The following is a 16,120-nucleotide window of genomic DNA, read 5'->3' as shown; positions in this document are numbered from 1 at the left end:
TTCTTCATTTGGCGGAGTCGCTTTTTGAGAATACCCGTGTTTGCTTTAAGTGACTGTCGGAGGGACTCTCGGCCATCATGAGAGGCAGATAACATCTTATGGTGCAACTCATTTTTAGCACTTAAGAGTTGAGTAATTTCAGAATCATTATCATCAAACCAATTTTGATGCTTAGATTTTCGGAAGCCAAGAACATCTACACTTATTTCATAGACTGTATTTTTAAAATGCGCCCATGACCCATCAAAATCAGCAGAATTAACTACAGATCGAAGCTTTTCACGTACACTTGGATCAGCCAGCCTGGACACATCAACCTGCCTGGGAATCCCAACACCACCCAACCTACACTTCCTCCTTATACAGATTTTCAACTTCCCGCGTACCGAAAAGTGATCTGTGCCGCATTCAGCTCCACGCATAACACGCACACTACATACGCCCCGCAAATCCTGGAAATTCCTGGAAATAATATAATCGATCAAGTGACCTTGTTTTGAACAAGGATGGGTCCAGGTAAACCTATGGACCTCTTTGTGGCTGAAGAAAGTGTTACAGATAGCAAGGTCAAACTGAGTGCATAGATGGAGAAGATGCAGACCATTACTGTTGACCCTACCTACACCAAACCGGCCGAGTGAGTCCCAGATGTGATGATCCTTGCTAACCCTTGCATTTAGATCACCCACGAGTAAGATCTTCTCAGATAAAGTAATAGAGGAAATGGTACGACTGAGATCTCGGTAAAACGCCGTGATGGTGTCTTCATCATGACCCATGGTAGGGACATACACAGATAAAATCGTCATATACCTACTGTGTGCAAAAGGGAAGCGCATCATCATAATTCTGTCACTTACACAGATTGGCTGTTCAATCCTCTTCACCAAATCAGAACGCACTGCAAAGCTAATTCCACCTTCTTGTCTCAGCCCCAATGGTTTTCCTTTCCAAAAAAGGTGTATCCCGAGCCCACTTCCACCAATTGATCTTCAGCACTCAATCGTGTTTTAGACAATGCCACAATGTCTATGCTGTACCTAGCGAGCTCTCTTGCAACAATAGATGTTTTACGCTCAGGTGTTTCATTATCCAGGATATCTAGCAAAGTTCTCACATTCCACATAGCAACAGTTAAGTTATTCCTCTCCTGATAAAATTTTGATTTTCCTTGTTTATTATTTTTCTTCAACTTTATCTGGTTTCTCCTGCAAATACAGAGCAGCCGCCGACCGCAGGAAGCCGACCAGCTAGTAAAAGGATAGACAATTTTTAGGTCACTTTTTCTAGACCCTTCCCAAATGCATGGGTGAGCAGTGTATCCCTAGAAAACGCTGCTCAGCCGCCAGATCATCCACCGAAGTTGCTTCCACCCTGTAAGCGATTTAGTCGACGATGTTAGATAAATCACTGGCAGCCTATGTGCAGATTTGCAGCTATGCACTTCCAGCCCGCTAAGCCTGTGCACGTCGCCACTCACCTATCGCCATAAGACTTTTTTTCTTCTTTGAAAGATATCTGCACATAAAGATCGCGACACAACATGCTTGTGCTACACATATTGTACCCTCTCGCACCCTACCACTGGTTGCACAGTGACAAACTGATATAGTGAAATGACTGAGCAGTTGCATAGTGTGCATGTTTCATTATCACGGAGTTTTACCTCTCCGGCAGCTGGACATACACACACACATACACATAAGCAAGCAAACATGCATATGTATATATATATATCACTAGTTCTCAAAATATAGTAACCCTCCAGAACTTGAGAGGGAGGCTAACAGGTACTACACCTTGCCCAAGGGTGACCTGAAACCATGCAAGGCAGAGGCGTTCATCTCCCTGAGGTAGTAGGTTACCCGCATATCCATACATACATACATACATACATACATACATACATACATATATTTATTTAAACAGAGAGTTGAGATTTATATTATAGATTATGGGCTAGAACTAAAAATCCATTAATCTGTAGTCGAATACTCAACAACTAAGCTTTATCTCCAGATTATAATAAATCTGTTTTTCAATAAGAAATGATTTACTGAAATTATATTATCACAGTTGACCGGTGTAACGTAAAATATTCTCTCTAAAATTATTCTTTTTTATCTATAAGAGAGACAAGCTATTTTTAAGATCGGATTTTTTTCGATTTTCGATAGTTATCGGATGAATTTCTGTACAAAACATATCTAAGAACACTGCCAGACAATTAATTAGCTTTGTGTGAAATTTGCAAAAGATAGGCTCAGCTGTTTCGGAACCTATGAGGAACTTACGCACACACAAAGTTGCTTTTATATAATAATTGAGATTAAAAAAATAAAAAAAAGAAAATTCGGTATGATATGTGTACTCATAAGAAAACAATAATTTAATCTTGAACACAGGCTGAAAGAACAAGGATAATAACTCTTAATAATTAAAATTTACAAGATTTTAGGAGGCCATTCTTTCAATGGAAAAACTCAAATTCACTTCAAATAAAGTTTCTTTCTCAACTACTTGATCAATTAACGTGATTTTTGAAATACGATATTTTCGTTATGTCACGGACGTGTACATCATAAAAATTTATTTTGTTTTATGTTTTAACTAGCAAAAGTACCCGTCGTTGACTGGGTTCAAAAACAGCCTACAGGAAATGGACTCTGATGTATGAAATTATGATAGGTTATGAAAAGGAAGGGATGTAAAGAGATAGCTTCGAATTTGGAGGTATCAAAACCAAAGCAAACTATGATGAAAGTAAAAATAAAATAGATAAACCCCATAATTTATTATACAATACCTGCTCACACTGAAACAATTATCACAATATTCTGTGGATCTATATTAAAAAACCTTGTTAAACTTTGTGACATATTTCCATTCTATGGAGGTCAGGTGCGAACGAACATCCAATAATTTTATTATACCATATTTCTTCAAACTGAAACATAATTATCAAAGTATACTTACGCAGATAGATATGAAAAGTCTTTATTAAAGTTTGTGCCTATTTCCATTCTATGGAGGCCAGGCGCGAACGCAGACCCCACACTTTTATTATACCATTCCTATTTAAGTTAAAACATACTTATCAAAGTATTTTTATGTACATCTATATCAAAAACACTTGTAAACTTTTTTACAAATTTTTAAATCTTTTATTTCCATACTTTGTGGACCAGGCGCGAACGTAACCCCAGAATTTTAATGAACCACCGTACTGACAGATAAAACATACCCATTCCTGTGTCTCGATACATCTTCTATCATTACATGTAATCAGTTTTTTTTTTAAATAATCAACCATATAGGAGCCTATTCGTGACAAGACAGAGAGAGAGAGAGAGAGAGAAAGAGAGAGAGGGAGAGACATTCAGCATTATATTATAGATATAGTGCGAATTCTGGAAAGCCCTTAATCAGACTAGTATTCTTATCGTGAGTATTATTCTCTGAACGTTTCGACCGACCTTCTTCAGGTGTATATTAGCGATATTGGGAATCTTTTTGCAAAGGATCCGTTTTGTATCGAATAAAGTACAAAGTAAAATTCAGTTTTTAGTGACACTGTTTTGGAGGTTGAAGGTTCAGTGCGGGGAATATTCAGAATAGAATTGTGAACTACATAAGAATTATTCGCACAACGTTTTCAGACGATCTAATCTCCGAACGTGTTCAGGTGTACGTTTTCGAACTCGAGAATGCGCACAGAATTTCGAATAGAAGCTTTTATTAATCAACTGGAGTAACATGCTTCGTTTCGTCAGCCATAACCGTGTTTATAGTATGTTTATTCATACAAATATTATTGGCTACATATGTGCATACATGTTTCTGTAGCGTCTCTTTTAAGAGACGTAATATTTCATGAGATGAATATTCCTCCAGTTGGATCTCAAACTGACACCATGGCTTGATGAAGTAACGTCTCTTAAATGAGACACTGCAGAAACATGTATGCACATATGAAGCCAATAATGGTTATCTAAATAATTATAATAATGGCAATTTTCTGTGTATTGAGACAATGGCATTCTGCACCTAGTTTGGTTTGCTACAGCGTCTGCTGAGGCTAACCAGGTGCAGGCCTGGGCAGGTAATAAGAGAAGCTTGGTTTGCCCATTTATCAGGGTCCTCCTGTCGGCATTGCAGGTAGACTCCAACGGAAAGGCAAGTCTATACAGTCGGTGCCTGCGCGGCTGCGGGAGCTGCCGGAAAGATGTGGCAGGGCTTCACCATCTGCCTATCGGAATTCCAAACCGGATTTTTTGTCGGGGATCACTCCCTTAGTCTTTGCCTTTCCCAATGCATCCAGAAAGCTGTGGGGTTATTTGTCCATAGCTGCACAACAAATAACGAAATGATCAAATTGAAAACAAACTTTTTTTGTTGTTTTTTTTTTACCTTCAGTCACTATTCTTGTTGTTGTATACTTTTTTAAATTAATGATGCTAAGGATTTCCAACTGATGATTCGCAAAGTTAAGAATCGAATACCGAAATGGCCAAATTAAATACAAAGGTAACAAAAGAACAAAAATAAACAAAACCGAAACAAAAAAGTTTGTTTTTATTTTGGTCATTTTGTTATTCGATTCTTAACTTTGCGGACCGTCAGTTGGAAATCCTTAGCGTCTAATTAAAAAATACTACTACTACTACTACTACTACTACTTACAACAACAACAACAACAGTGACTGATGATTGTATAAAAAAGTATATATATATATATGTATGTGTGCGTGTGTGTGTATTAATATTAGAGTAGTCCAAATAATAAAAATGATTAAATACGTTCGAATTATATATATATATAATAAATTCCACAGCCAAACAACGTCGCAGCCCACAAAAGCCATGACAGCCAAAGAACCGGAAGTCCAAGACTCGAGTTTCGCCCTCATTTGGGCTCATCAGTTAGACACATCCGAACTCTGGATTAGAAACCCGAGCCTCTTGCATGCAAGGCAAGCACTCTACCAACTGAGCAAGCGCCCTGCACACAATAATTTCTATTAACCAACACAGATCAAGCAAACCGCGCCGAAATCCGACTGTGAAATGACCCTACTTCGTCTCAACAAGGGACGCGGTCATCCAAGCCGATGTCTCACAAGTAGGAGTTTTAACTCGAAAGGACGATGCCATCCAGCAATGCTAACCAAGCGAGCAACTTATGATAGGATTATATATATATATATATATATATATATATATATATATATATATATATACATATATATATATATATACTAGCATGGGTGCCCGGCATTGCCCGGGTATTTGTTTGTTTGGTTGGTTGGGGTTTTCTTTTCGGCATATCAACACTTTTCGGGTTATTTAATGCCGAATCCAAAGATTTTGAAGAAAAAATTTTAATAGAATATATTTGTTGTTTTCAAGTTGGTTTCTATTCAACCCATAGTTGGGATCCTAACAGGTACTACCACTCCGGGTCAGAGTGGACCTGGGAACAATGACAATTAAAGGGTGGCTCCACGCTCCCCAAAGCCCGCATGCTGGGGCCTCACCACTGGGTATAGTTTAAGGTCATATCCAGGACCAGGGTATTTGAAGATATATGTTGAGCAAAACAAAAAAAAAAGTGGTCAATTTTGTTTTTAATTCGACCCCTAAACTTTATTATTTTGGGCTCAATTTAAGTTATTAAGTTAGATCTATGTTCAATGAACCTATATCTAAAATTTCAAGTGTTTAGACCGAAAATTGTCGGAGGAGTTTGGCAGAGTTCTCAAAGGACAAATCGTTGAACTTTGATCCCTTAATGACCAAATTTCTGGCTGAGACCGATTACATCGATTTTCCCAAATCTCAGTACCCTGCATATCAAATTTCGAGTCTGTAGACTAAAAATTGACAGAGTTATTGCGTAGGGAAATGTACACACACAGACACACAGATACACACACTGTATGTGTGTGTGTGTTTATATTGTCTGAACAAAACAGAATTAAACGAAATAAATCCCAAAATTCAGCCACATCCACTCTTTATAAGTGTGTTAAAAACAGATTCAATACTTCCCTTCTGACATCATGATGCTCGTCTTCAAGTAAATTACAACAAAACACTGCCGATCTTTCAGATTGTGTCTCTTCCATTCATCGACTGCAAGCCTTACATAGTGATGTTCATCATTCAACTGAGAATCCATTTAATCCTTAGACTCGAATTGCTTTCAGCCTTGATAAGTGGCATTTAATTATTATGCAAAACAAAGGAAAACGATTGATGAAAACGGTGTAGCTACTACAAAATGTTACTTGTGAAATAAATCCATATTTTATAGCAATCGAGCTTAGCATCCTCATCTTTTTTGTTACAGTTTTCTAGCTTCTTTCTCTCCTTAACTACATCATCGACTTCCAGCGTTATGAGATAATGGCTTCTCGTGCTAATAGAACCAATCATCAATCATGGTTTGTAGTCAAGATGGCGGAAAACGAGGACAATTTTCGTTCGTTTCCGGTGTTCGGTTTTCTTTTTAGTGTTCTTTTCTTTTTTTTGCATTGAATTCAGTATTTATTGCGTTGTATTTATTTATTTATTCCGTTGTTTGTATTTGTTTGATAGTATGTATTTTTTGTTGACGCGATCTTATCGTTTAAAAAGTTGGGAAGTTTTCCATCGCTTGTTGCATTTATCAATTATTCTTTTGCGATGTAATTGTTCTCATTCATCATGTCACCCCCAAAACGACCTCATTATATTATTTACATACACACGCGCTCGCGCGTACGCGCGTGTGTATCTGTATGCATATATATATATATATATATATATATATATATATATATATATATAGATATATATATAGAGATATAGATATAGATAGATAGATAGATAGATAGAGAGAGGGAGAGAAAGAAAGAATATCTTATAATGTATTCCTTTAATTCAGTTGACTTGTACAATTCTTGACAGTATCTGTTTCGAAGCGCAAAATCAATCACATGATTATTATATCAATCAGTGAATATATTATGCCCTTAACTTATCAGAAAAAAATAGCAACGATCAATCCGACAAAAGGAATTGAAGTGTGATTTGACATGATTAAAATCCGGAAATTGGAAGAGAGACTGCAAAAAAAAAAATCAATATGGCGTAATGGAATAATAAAAAGGTATTTACAGTCTCTCTTCCAATTTTCGGATTTTAATCATTGTGATCGGGTTTCGGCCAGGAATTTGGCTGTTAAGGGGTCAAAGTTCAACGATTTTACCTTTGAAAACTCTACCAAACTCCTCCGACAATTTTGAGTCTAAACACTTGACATTTTAGATATTGGTTCCGTGGACATAGATCTAACTTAGTAACTTGATTAGAGCCCAAAACAATAAATATTAAGGGGTCATAATAAGGGTCGATTTTAAAACAAAATACCGTTTTTTTTTTGTTTGTTTTTTTTTTTTGCTCAGCATACACCTCCAAACACCCGGGCAACGCCGGGCACCCATTGCTAGTATATATATATATATATATATATATATATATATATATTCAAGAAAAGATACGGCACCATAAGTGGTCGAGAAATAGTTGGTGAAATTTCTTTTTGTTTATAAAGTAGATGCCGAAAAAGCTGCGCGAAAACACTTATAGCAGACCGGAAGTTACGTGTGCAAGCATGCGCACGTCAGGTCGAATGAAAAGCGGAAGTGCCAGTGGTAAGAAGCGAGAAAGAAAGGCGAATGACCATCTGAAAACTGTACGCAGGAAATCTTTCGTTAAACGCTTCACTTCTTCGCATTCTTACATTCCATCCCCGTCAGGGGAGGAGGGGGGTAATTCCATACTTCTTTCTGAATTTTTATTCGATGCGATTATTAAGCACGCATACCTTTATGCATGTGTTTGTATCCATTTGTAAATATTTTATGTATTGTGACCGTACACAACAAAGTAGTGATTATGTCAACTAGTTTGAATGTAGCACATGTCAGGATAACGGCAAATGAAAAGAGATCAAGTTGTTATATAGCGGAGTGGTTATATATAATCAGGATAAAGGAGGTGCCTTCAATAAGTCTCCAGCTTTAGTTTTTTCATATGGACACTATTACTGATAGTGCATACATGACACACTAGCCCCTCCTCGAAGTAATCTCCTCCGGCTGCAATGCACTTCATAAAGGTCTCATGGAAGTCCTTTTGTGTGAGTGGCTAAATGACGTTCATCACAGCCACTTTTATTTCCTAAATTTTCTCATAACGACAGCCTCTTTGTTTTCCTTAGCTTAGCGAGTAACCAAAAGTCACAAGGAGCGATGTCTGGAAAATAGGGAGGGTAAGGGACTGTCTTAATGACCCTGACAATGTATGTCTTTCTTATCTTCTCTGAGAACCCTTGGGAAAAAACTGCGCGCAAATATTCCGCATCTTCAGTTCCACACGAATAATTGTGTGTACAGTTTCCACACTGTCTTTATCCCTGAAATTCTTCATTTGGTCAATCAACTCTGATGTTCTGACTTCCATAATACTCTCACATCTCTCATAATCCATTACTAACTCTCTGCCTTCCTTGAATCCCTTATATCACTCAAAAACTGATGCCCAATTCATGCAAGATGGTCCAAAAGCAGTCTGAAGCATTTCATGCGTCCCTGTGGCATTTTTCAAGTTAAAAACGGAATTGTATTGCATATTGTCCTTCTAAAGTATCCTCACGTTCAGATTGCATTTTGGAAAGTTACCAACTCTGACAATCAGGGTTTAGTAGGGTGTATTCCAATTCCTGCTGTAGCTGTTTATTTGAACCTTAAATCTTAAGAATTAGTCCGTCAGCTCAGATGATGTATAGCAATAAAATACTGAATTTTCAAGAGTCTACGATAATTTTAAATGCCTGTACAAAAAAAAGTCGGGCAACGTATTTAAGGCACCTTGTATTTAACAGGTGTCTCTTTAACGTTGTAATATATACAGTGTATGACGCTCAGTAGGAAAAATGTTCCTCTTTTGTTGTATGTATATATGTGAGTGTTTCACATAATAAAACGGTTCATTAATATTCAGTCTGTGTAACGCACGGGCAAAAGAAAATGTATTCGCCTCTTTTCATTATTTATGTTCATCTCCCTCCAATGAAAACCAAACAACAATTTATATAATTATCAAAATCAGATCAGCTTGCTTGCTGTGGCGTTTAAACAGTCTATCCGGTTTGTGACTTCTGGTTTCAAAAAATTAATCTGCTTACCTATTTCATGGCCGCCCTGTCTTAGATCCAATATTAAAAACCACTGCTGCTATTCAAAGCATACACAAGGTCAACAATATTTTTGTTGTAACTTGTTTTAGCGAGTTTTCCTTATAAATAAATGTAATTTAACTACGTTGAATTAAAAAAAAACTGATTTAAATATAAATATACAATATATAACTATAATCATATTTTAACCATCTTTACTTCTTTTAGCAGCACTCTAATTCTGGCGATTTTTTCAGGCGTACCTTAAAATATACTCTCTTCAAGGAGGGGGACTATAAACTTGGTTTTATTAGTGATTTTAGTAGGCACTCTTACTTTTAATTGGTTCTTGCAGTAGTGCTCTAGAGGCTTCCCGAGTTTTATTTTTTATCACTCATCACTTAAAAAATATTTTCTCAAAACAATAAAAGATAATATAATCTCAAAATCACTATTTTTTTAAAAACATTTTCATCTACACCTTTAAGAGCCAACACGTAGTTATTTGATGTAACTTTATTCTTGACTCCCATGGGATTTGCAAGACGCTGTAAATTTCTATATTATGCTAAAGGTTCGTTTTCTCCAGCATCGTGTTAACTTGTTCGACTTTTAACCTGTGACTCCTTACTCTAAACTAAATTTATTACGTGTATTATCAAACTATCTCGTTACATCATAAACTCCACGGGACCAAATTGGATGATGAACCTTCGCCGCGTATTTTTATGTTTTTAGTGAACATTTTTCACTAAATTAACATGTTTAGGAATTATTTTTTATCATAAATAATTTTATCTGTAAATATTTATTTCACTTAGATAATGTTATATCTGAGATTCTGCTTTTACAGGTCCTGTCGGTGGGGCATTAGAATACGCCGACTGCCCCCCCTGCAGAGGGTAAAATTCCCTCAATGGGGGTCCTGGATATGACCTTAAACTATATCCAGTGGTGAGACCCCAGCTTGTGGACTTTGGGGAGTGTGGAGCCACCCTTTAATTACCATTGCTCCCAGGTCCACTCTGACCCGGAGTGGTAGTACCTGTTAGGATCCCAACTATGGGTTGAATAGAAAACGACGTGAAAACAACAAATATATTCTATTAAAAAAAAATTTTCTTCAAAATCGTTGGATTCGGCATTAAATAACCCGAAAAGTGTTGATATGCCGTAAAACAAAAACAACCAAACAACCAATCTACTTTTACAAATATTGATAACGATCATAATTATAGTTGTCTAGCTAACTCGGCATTGTCCGGTCAATATCTAACACAGCTGGCATGATTGACGTAAATGCAGGTGACGAAATCTAGGAAATTACGTCACGTCTTTTAGAAGAGAAACAAAAAAATTTTTTTTTTAACAGTCGAGAAGCGAGAAAGGCGACATATATCTGATAATTTAGACAGAATCTAAACAGATTTCACCTCGATGATTGCCTGTCTGAGTCTCTCAATCCCCAAACAGAATAACTAGAAAGAATTACTTTTATCCTAGGTATTTTCTCTCCTCACCCAGTAAAATCTAGGATTTACTTTCGGCAATCACGTAACTCTCGCTTCTCTTATTTTCTCTTCCATTCATCACTTTCTAGCAGCTATGTTTCTCACTAAGGTAAATAATTGCTGTTTTCTGGGTAAGAATCTATTCTATATAACATTTATTGTTTGCAAGTTTTTTACCTTGAAGTACTTTTTATACCAAGTAGTTTTTTGTCCTGTCTGGAACTATTTAATAAACATTTAAAACCTCAGCAAGTCTCCAATGTGTTTCCACGCATGAGTAGATTCGTCTTATCTTAAACAGAAGGTCAGCAACTATTAGAGCATCACGGCCCACGTATGGAAAAAAAACGCCGATAAAAAGAATGAAGACTATCAATCGCGCTCGTATGTAAAAGAGTTTGTTTTGTTGATTTGTGTAAAACGTGCATTTACATAAACCACGATGCTTGAACTGTTTTTGTAATGTTTATGTTTTGTTATATTACGAAATCGAACAAATATTGTATCTTCATGTTTATATATATATATATAAGTAAAACTTGCCAAATCGGTTTTTCTATATGTGGACAAATCATCTTTAATCTTTCCCATGCTGATGACATCGCTTGTTAATGAATGCACACAGACACTTACACAGTTTTTGTCAATATATTAGCAAAGAACGCAAAAACGATAGGGTTAGAAATAACCCTAGAGAAAACAGAATGTATGTCTACAGCTAAATCACAGTTTAACCTAAACATGACTATTCGCAGTAACCCCATCAAACAGGTTATCCGATTTATTTATTTAGGGCATAGACTTACTCTCTCCAGTGATCATGATACGGCATTGAAATACAGAATTGCACTTGGTTGGGCGGCTTTCCAAAAACGCGTCACCATTCTAAAATGAAAAAGGGCGCCGATATCTGCTAAAGTAAAAGTTTATAAATTTATGTTCTCCCAGTGTCACATAGGCTAAACAACTAGCCAATCACATTGAGGTGCTTAAAAGTCACGTAATGCGTTTCATTACGGGACATCGCCTGATCAAAAAAAAAAAAAATATCAACCCTCCGTCAAACTACTTCCCTACCCGCTATATTTGATAAAATTAAAATTAAAATTAAAAGTAAAACTTTACGCTTTTTGGCCATGACAAACGATCAACCACTGATCTATAAAAGTTATGCTTTGAGGGTATATGAGAAGGCAATATATGCAGAAGAAAACCAAGGAGAAGGAGGAGAGAAAATGCTTTTGATTGGATATCTCTCAACAGTTGGGCGTCCAGCAACCAACTTGTCCTGGATCGGAAGGAATGGCGAAAAATATGTCATGTGGGTTCGTAATCGCACCAAGCGGAAGATATAACCGTGTCTGTGTATATCTAGTGTATATGAGGTATGCATATTTCTGTAACTGATGCCCGTGTATCGTCTAGTGATTATAAGAACAGTTTCTTTTCTTTGTATATGGGATGTGTCTGTACGTGTCGATCTGTTATGTATATACTTGATAGTCTTTCTATGTGTGTTTTCACATATTCCCCACAATAATGAACGAGACAATAACCGACAGTATTTACAGTAACGAATAAACCCCTGTCTGCTTGATACATACCTAAATAATTGTCTCCCTCTCCTCTGGCAGTCTGCACCTGAAAATGAAGGCATCTTCTTCTGAATGAAACACCCAAAACGCCAAGCTATTATTTCCAAAGCTTTCTTTTCCAAATGTCCCACGATTTGGAGTTTGCAGCTTTTAACCTTCTCATTTCATTTTTTTTTTGTTCCGTAGATGCTACCATTGGACAAAAGAGACAACTCCTGCCAGCTCTAACCCAGTGGTTAGCTTATTCCCAACTTCTCCCGATTTCTCGTTACATACTGACTCCTAATTCTGATTTCTTCTTGCTTATGTGTCTCTTACGTCTGCCAGAGTGGACAATCTTGTTTGTCACAAAAGCCACATCATTGTTTACTAAACCAAATTCCAAACTAGCTTTGTTTATGTTTTTCCTCTATTCATAATATTTTTCCTTGAGCCAAAATTCCCCAGTAAAATATTTAACATATTTTAACTAACATTCTTTTCTTTAAAATATATTTCTGATTATGTTTTAAACCTAAATGAATTTAACAATCAATAATAATAAACGGAAATTCTAAAGGTTGCCTTACATCGCAATGCTTCCCAACATCTTGCAAAACCTCATTAGTCTGCTCAATATTTATAAATTCCAAAGATCGGTCATCCCCCTATCATTACAGATCAATCAGTCTCCTATGCGCCATAAGTAAGTTGTCGGATCTGTGATAAACAAGTTGATTCTATCAGATCAGGCTGCCCGAAGATATTGGCTTCCTGAGACGATGATTTTCGTTTGTCTACTTCCTTTTGCAAAACTTTAATATGTTCCGCAAAACCAAAACCAAAAACAACAACCCATCTTTTCCCCCTTTTCCTTCTTCCCATATCCCCTTTATATTTCTATCTCTCACCCCCCCCCCTTTCCTGGCTAGTTTTCTAACTTGAAATGTACCAAAGATTATTACTGTAACCCTTTTCCCTCTCCCATTGCAAAATACATTCATGTTCTGCAGGGCAGGGAACAAAAACGATAAAATCCACTATAAATCAACCAAACCAAACACTACAAATTAGTGGTTTAAGATATGAAGAACTTTAAGAATAAAAACCTTCTACAAAATAACTGGATGCAACATGAATACTATTTCCAAAATTTCTAGATTCGACATTAAATAACCCGGAAAAGGGTTGATATGCCATAAAACAAAACAAGCAAACCTGTTCTAAACAAAGAAGTTGTCAACCACCCCAGAAAAAATAACATGCTTACTTACATGCAATACGGTTTCCATACAGCTGATGTACTAACTGTTATATCATACAGGATTAGTGAATCTCTTGACGGGGGTCTCGTCTCTAGAGCAATAGTTTTTGACATATCAAAAGCTTGTGATAGTTTGCACAAATGTTTTTTTTTTTTTCACAAGAATATCTGGGAATGTTCTCTCAATTATTAACTCATTTCTCTCTAATAGACTCATAAGAGTAGTCGCTGATGGGCAATAATCAGAAACTCATTTTTTTTAACGCTGGAGTAACTCATGATTCGATCTTGATCTTTATCATTGATCTCATAAATCACATTCTTTTATGCAGACGACGGGACAATCTATGGCAACATTTCAAAGCCCATCAATAACTAAGATCTTTCTGATTCCCTCTCTTCTGATCTTGAGAACGTGACGCAATGTGTAAAAAGGTTGCTGCTTAATTTTAATGCATTGAAAACCAAGCTTCTCTCTTTGCGTTATAATCTCCCTGATCGCCACAATGCCCCAATTGAAATAAATGACTCTTGTCTTGGGGAAGTTCCATGTTTTATCTTGACAAGCTTGATATACTTTTTGTAAAGGCATTTAAACTGTTGTAGACTCTTGGAAATTCCGTATATTATTGCTCTACATCTTATGAGATGACTGATCAATTTTTATGATTTCAGGTTCAAATGAACAGCTACAGCAGAAATTGGAATGCACCCTACTAAAGCCTGATTTTCACAGCTGGTGAATTTCAAAAATGCAATCTGATCGTGAAGACACTTTAGAAGAATGATATGCAATAAATTCTGTTTTAAACATGGAAACAATGCCACATAAACGAGTGGAATACTTTAGACTGCTTTTTGACCATCTTGCATAAATCGATTCCTGAGGGATATAAGAGATTCAAGGAAGGCAGGGAGTCTATTAGGGATGATGAGAGGTGTGGGAGGAGGAAAGAAGTCAGAACACTTGAGTAGATTGACCAAATGGATAAGGAGCGTCATGTGTCTATAGAGACAATAAGTGCACAGTTTGATGTCAGTGTAAGTATGGCAACAATCACGTTGACACACCGGTTCTCGCCAGATCAACGTTGAGCCTGGCCAGTACCAGATGGGTGATCATTTGGGAAGGATAGGCGCTGTATGTACCTTTTGGGAAGGTTAGGTGTGAGCGCAGCACCCTTACTCTGAAAAAAGAACTAGTCGCTACAAAAGCATCTACAAAGTTGTGGATGGTCTATGCCTCTACAGGTGCTCAAGGCTATGTTTTTTTTTTGTTGTTGCATGTTGATGTCAGTGTGGGAACTGTACACAGTTATTCGCGAGGAACTGAATATGCAGAAGATTTGCGCGAAGTTTGGCCCAATGCACCAGTGCACAGCACCATCCTTGCCACAAACTATTTGACCAAGATTCGCATCAAGACTATTCTTTAGCCTCCCTGTAATGTTACTTTCGGTTATTCCACTAAGATCAAGGAAACCCTTTAGCATCTGTCGTTATGAGAAAATTGAGGAAATAAAAGAGGCTGTGCCGACGGTCATTAACATGCTGACACAAGGGGACTTGCAGTGGGCTTTCTCAGAATTTGTTGAAATTGTACAACAAGTGTATTGCTTGGGGGATATTACTTCGAAGGGGATTAGAGTTTCATGTGTGTACTTCAAAAAAGTGCGCATACAAAAGAAGTCTAGAAACTTATTCAAGCAACCTCGTATTTTTTTTTTCAAAAAAAAAACAAAAAAAAACAAGCTTAATGGAATTCTGGATTTTTTTTAGCTGAGATGTGAATGCTTGTGTTATGTTGAATAATCGAGCTAGTATTTTTATCTTGTGTGTTATTAGCATACGTTTCGATCGCTGCTACCTGCAACCTTCTTCGAGTGTTGAAAACAATCTTCTTACACAAAATCACTGGAAAAGAAAACATGTCATATGCCCAGCCCAAGGGAGGTAATTTCACAAAAAACTTCCTTGTGATTTTAAAAAAAAAAGCGCATGGGTATCGATCCTCTGTTTCGTAAAAAAATGTTCCACTAATATTAACAATTAGTATAGATATCCCGAAAACCTGAGTCATAGGAAAGCCTTTAAAAAATATCTTAGTGACCCCTGAAGATTGCACCTTCTTTATGATCTACGGACCCACTCTCAAACCCACGGTTCGAATTCTTGTAATGCAGAGCCAACCCTCTGCCTGCTTCCCTCCGGACTACAACTTGGATGTCTTCAAGTCCAATGTTAACAAATTCCTAATGAACCACCCCCCTAATTAAACACTTCATCAAATCTCCACACTAACGTAATGTACTTGCAATAACCCTTATCCCTGAGTGGCTTCCGGGCCTTGATAAGTGGTGATCACTGTGTAAAAAAAAAAAAAAAAAAAAACCTCTTTTCTTTAATAGAGAAAAAGAAGCGTGTTTTCAACACCCGAAGAAGGTCTCGGGTTGCAGCGATCGAAACGTTATACTAATAACGCCTCAGATGAGAATAATAGTCCGGTTAATCAACATAACGCAAGCATGATAATCTTGTGACATAGTAC

This window comes from Euprymna scolopes, chromosome 40 (genome assembly GCF_053919585.1).
Source record: "Euprymna scolopes isolate OS-2025 chromosome 40, ASM5391958v1, whole genome shotgun sequence".
Lineage (NCBI taxonomy): Eukaryota > Metazoa > Mollusca > Cephalopoda > Sepiida > Sepiolidae > Euprymna > Euprymna scolopes.
The sequence above is the reverse complement of the archived record's forward strand: the minus strand, read 5'-3'. Positions refer to the sequence as shown.